The 5,078-nt window shown below is 49.9% G+C and overlaps 1 non-coding gene across 1 annotated transcript; it reads right to left on the bottom strand.

The window, feature by feature from the left end:
• Window positions 1–1,143: 1,143 nt before the first annotated feature.
• LOC119525860 lies at window positions 1,144–1,360 on the bottom strand. The gene has a single exon (XR_005215034.1). It is a non-coding gene; the product is annotated as a small nucleolar RNA U3 (small nucleolar RNA).
• Window positions 1,361–5,078: the final 3,718 nt, after the last annotated feature.

The raw sequence follows: 5,078 nt of genomic DNA, 5'->3' as shown, positions 1-5,078 counted from the left end.
AATATATGTATATACACCTGAACTCTATTTCAACTTTCAAAAAGAGCTTGCAAAAGCGGGGGAGTGAGTTCCCTCTGTTGGAAGGATGCTGAGGAAATTTAAGCAGCCTCTGCTTAATGCACGCGCAGTAAATTTCCAGGAAGTTTCCTCTGGCCGTGTGCTTTTTCCACCAGCTCTCTGCAGGATGTGCTGGCTTCAGTCTTTCCCTTTTGGGTCCTCTTCAAGGCACTACAGAGCCAACCCCATTTGGATAACGCCTTCTGGAGGATGTTTCTTTAGTGATTTGATCTCCTCTCGTGTATTTCGAGCTATATATCCAATTTGGACCCAGGTGCAGGAAGGTTGGTAGCCTTACTTGGGTTGGATCCAGGTGCAGGAGGGTTGGTAGCCTTACTTGGGTTGAGACAATAGCACAGAATCCTGAAACTACACTTCCCTGAGGGTCCCCACTTGTCAGGAGCTGATGCGGAATCCTTAGGCTGTGAAACTTTCCCCACTTATGCACAGGAAGAACTTCCCTCTCGGTTCAAGTCCAAAATACCAGCAACCTGTGTACTTTCCCAGGCTGCGTTCACGAGGATATTAGTAAGCCTAATAACCATGTCAGTCCGTTCTGGCAGCTGTGACAACTTTGGTTGCCAGGCAGGAATTTGCCATGTCGATGAGAAACAGTCTTCCAAGGTAAACGTGGAAATTCACTTTCTGAAAAATGGGTTCTGATTCCAAAACAAAAAAAGAAAACTGCTTTGGAACTAGGGAATAAAGATGACGTTTTACTAAATAGATATACATCCATTACAAACGAGACATTGAAATTTTCAACACATGGAGATAGACTCCAAAAGACGAGCAGCACAAGTTTTTCCTCTACGGGAAAAAAACAACTATGTTTAAAGTTTCCAGGCTTACTGCATGAAGAAAATTGAAAGGGACAAGGAGGGAACCTCTTGGTTGTGCAACCTGGAGAGTCACACATTCACCGCTTTGCTTGGCTTCCCCAGCAAAAAGTGGAGTCCCTCTTTCCTTTCAACACATTTGCCAAGGAGCTTCAAACTATGTCCTTTGTTCTCATGCAAGTCAGGGAACACACCAGCTTTTTGTTTTTTTATATTTTAATTTTGCATTTATTTATTTTTAATGGAGACCACTCAGACTGTGTCCTCTCCCTCTAGCTCTGTCAAAAGGAAGACGAGAAAGATCATCAACAGCAAATGGCAGTTGTAGCAAAATAACACCAAGAGCCATCTCCACGCTCACGAAAGAACCCTGCACCTCCTCTTGGTGGCTTCCAGTGCCCTACGGGTTCCGAGAACCTTCTCTAGTCACAGACTACACAAATGATCCCAGAAAGTATAGCCTCTGCACCCATTTATGAACCTACAACTTTCTTATCTTCACAACTGAATTTTGCAATTTTACCTGTTTTCGTTATTACCTTACTGCTGTGCAATTGTGATGGAAAAAAAGCAAAATTTTCAGAAATTCGTAACTCAGGAATAAAGACATTTTAAAGAGTCAATATGCCCCAGAAGCTATTCCCAGAAGCTCCTATTCAAGGAGGCCCCACACTTTCCATCTGTGCATAATATGCTCCGTGCTTCTCTCCACCTCTTTATTTGCATTGTATCAGAGGTATAGCCTGAAGCAGATATCACTGTCCTTCTGTAAGTTTGTTTTAAATCAGGAAGCCTTGTCAGAGGGTCCCTTAAACTTCCAGGAACTTCAAGCTGGTTATCAGTGTGCTGGTGAGTCTGCTGGGTGAGGAAGAAGAAAGTTTCCACCCCACAGAGCTGACTGCGTGTACGGTGAGCTGGTTTAGCCTTCCCAAGAAATGTGAATGAGCAGATTCTCTCTGAGCAAGTCAGGAGAGGTTGGGAACGGGCTTCTTGGGATGCAACGAGGCATGAGCAGGACTTGGAGACATAGGAATGTGGTGAAACCACCACATGCAGGGGATAAACGCTATGTACAGAACGCAAACCCGGGCAGACTTGGCGAACTCGCTGTCCTATACGCTTCAAAGACCAGTTGTCCCAGTTTCAGCCAATCCGCAGAGAAGAGGGGGTGTGATTTAGTGCCTGGGATGGCACAGGGAGCTTTCCAAGCATAAATTAATTTCTCCACCCAGCCTGGCTGTGAGGTAGGTAGAGCGGCCGGCGGTCAAGCCACGTTGCCAATTTTCGTTTGGACTGCGGAGACACGAAGTAACTTCGTCAAGGCCACACAGCGAGTCTGCTGGAATGGGCATAAAACTCAGGAATTCGCTAATCCCCTGTTCTATACTCGGACAGCAAAGTTTTATGAAAAGGACTAAGCGCCTGCTTAGTGTGCATGGGAAATGTGTTGAAATAGGAAGGTTTTGATCTCTGACTTAATGGTTTAATTATACCTCCCAAGACTTTATAACACAGCAAGCTTGTGTGTGGAGTGTGTTCTGAGCAGCTTTCCCATCTTAATTTCTGTAGATAATAGGCCAACATATATTAAGATGAAGGCAAACAATGAATGTAATCAATGGCAAAGTCTGTCCTTGATGCACAAAGAGGCAGAATATAAACCGAGCTTTGGGGTTGGTTGACAGACTTTATTAAGTAGCTGTTTTGCTGGCAAGATGGCAATGCAGCTCTGTCCTAATTTTTCCCCTGGGTGCCCAAAAATCAAGGAAGGTAACAAGGTGGGAAAATTGCAAATAGTAATGAAGTAAGTTATATGACCTGCCTGGAAACACAAGTATTCCGTGTGTTCGCCCATCAAAGTCGGACTTCCGAAAACACAACAGATACTCTAAATCATTAAAATAAAAATAGAAATGGTTGAGATCTGTTCCATCTAACCCATGCTTCTCTTGGGTGCTATTGGCAGCTGCGGTCGCAGTTGACTCGTCTGGGGGAGGGTGGCAGCCGGTTGCTAAATCTTAGGCTCCCAGGATTGCTCCGAGGGTACCGGCAGCGGGGGCTCTTTCCCGGAGGCGAGGGCGAGGCGGGGGACTTGGCCAGGTCCCCGGCGGGAGGCGTGCAAAGTATGGAGGGCGGCGAGAAAGGAACAGGCGGGACACGTTTCTTTTAGGGTGAAGAAACCAAGAGAGTTTATTAGGGGAGAGTACAAGCTTATATCGGGCGGTTTAGAGGGCGGGGTAGCTGTAGAGGTTAGAGGCTTGGATTGGTTTTGAGAGGGCGCGGAGGTTGATTGAAAAGGGGCGAGAGTTGCTCCTGTAACGGTGTCCGGCAACAATGTATGCGCACCGGTGGTGATGGGAGTTGCACTGGCAACGGGGAGTGTCCGGGCAAGATAAGGGGGTGGGGAAAAGGCGGTTCCCTCCGGCAAGCCTCCCCTAACAGTGGTGTATATTGGGTGAGGAAATGGGGCCTGCCTCCGGCCTCACTTTCCCAGGCCCGGGGGGCTGTAGAGGGCGCTGTCGCCCGTGCCCACTACCCTCCCCAGGGGTGGATCCGGTCCCCCAGCCCAGGCCCACCAAGTTGAAGCACGTAATCAGTGTCCCGCATTTCCCCCTTCTTTCCTAATTAAAGGAAGAAGCTTACCGGAGAGGTCCGCTAAGGGATGAGGGAAGGGGGAGGTCGGGGAGGGGAAAAGGGGTTGACGGTGGCTCAGCGAGGCTGGAGCTCGGCGTTGGTGTGGCGCCTGGGCGCTTGACAGGGGCCTTGCTGCTTGCGGGATGGACGAGGGTGGGGGTTTAAAGTTGGAGGTTCAGAGAAGCTGGAGCTCGAGGTTGGTGCGATGTTCAGGCGATCGAGAAGGGCTTCGCGGTCGGCGGGTTGACCGGTGGCGGTGAGGTCGCGGAGGGTTGGTTGTCATCTCGGAGTAGGGAGCGTCAGAGGTGGCGAGTCGCTGGTACTGGACTTGCACGAACGAGGAAAAAATAGCATCCGTTTGTTTCCTTACAAGCTGGACAATTCTGCGGATAATGCAGGGTCCTAAGGTGAGAGCTAGAATAATCATTAGTAGGGGGCCGAGGAGAGGGAGGAGGTATGGGAGGAGGGGGGTAAAGATGTGGGACCAATAGCTGGTGGCTTCACGGTCTTTTTTGCGTTGTTCCAGTCCCTCTCGGACCTTTTTTAGGCTGTCCTCGGCGAGACCTGTGGAATTGGCATATACACAGCACTCTTCTCCTAGGGCGGCGCAGAGGCCTCCTTCTTTGAGGAGGAGAAGGTCGAGACCTCGGCGGTTTTGGAGCACTACCTCAGAGAGGGAATTGACAGAATTTTTAAGATGGGAAATAGCGTCTTGTAGGTGACGAATGTCCTCGTCAACAGCCGCCCGGAGGTGAGTTAGGGCGGAGCCTTGACTGGCTAATGCAGCGATTCCGGTGCCAGCGCCTGCAAGACCTAGGAGGGAGGCAATCGTGAGGACGGTGATGGGCTCTCGCTTTTGCAGTAGGGCAGAAGCTGCAGTTGTTTCCAGGCGGAGGAAGAAGTCTTCCTCGCTGTGGTATAGGACCCTAGGGATGAGGACAATTAGGAGGCAAGTTTCATTAGTTGTATTGAGGGTTTGCACGTTAAGGCAGGGGGTAAGCCCTGTAGAGGAGCAGAGCCATTGGGAGGAGTTATGAGGAATGAGAAATTTTGCAGAGCTGCTGGGAGATGAGTAGTCGGCGCAAGCTGTGAGGTTGGGAGAGTTACTTGAGCGAGGGCGGATGCACTTTCCTGTAAAGGAGACTGAATGAAAGGTTAGGGGGACGGCAGAGGTATTCCAATTGCATTCCGAGGGGCTGTCCTCTGTGTTTTCTGAAAAGGAGAGGTTGGAGGCAACTGGCTCATACAGGGGGGAGGAAGTGGAGAGGCAAAGCCAACAAGAGGAGGTAAGATTGGGGTTGGAGGAATTCACTGAGGTGAAGGCTGCTTGGATAAGGCTGAGGAGGGGAGAAGAGTAGCGAGAGGAGTAGCGAGAGGGGGGTAGAGGAGGTCGGGGTGGTGGGGTTGGCGATGCATTGTTTGCAGCTGAGGTGCGGCTGGTTGGAGCTGAGGTGCGGCTGGAGAGCTGTGGAAAAAGGGGGTTAATGACTTGGTTGGGACCTATGCCAGAGGGTGTTCTTAATGCAGTATTTTGGCCTGGTTGGTTTG

This window comes from Choloepus didactylus, assembly GCF_015220235.1.
Source record: "Choloepus didactylus isolate mChoDid1 chromosome X unlocalized genomic scaffold, mChoDid1.pri SUPER_X_unloc3, whole genome shotgun sequence".
Lineage (NCBI taxonomy): Eukaryota > Metazoa > Chordata > Mammalia > Pilosa > Megalonychidae > Choloepus > Choloepus didactylus.
This window is presented reverse-complemented; position numbering and strand designations above follow the sequence as displayed.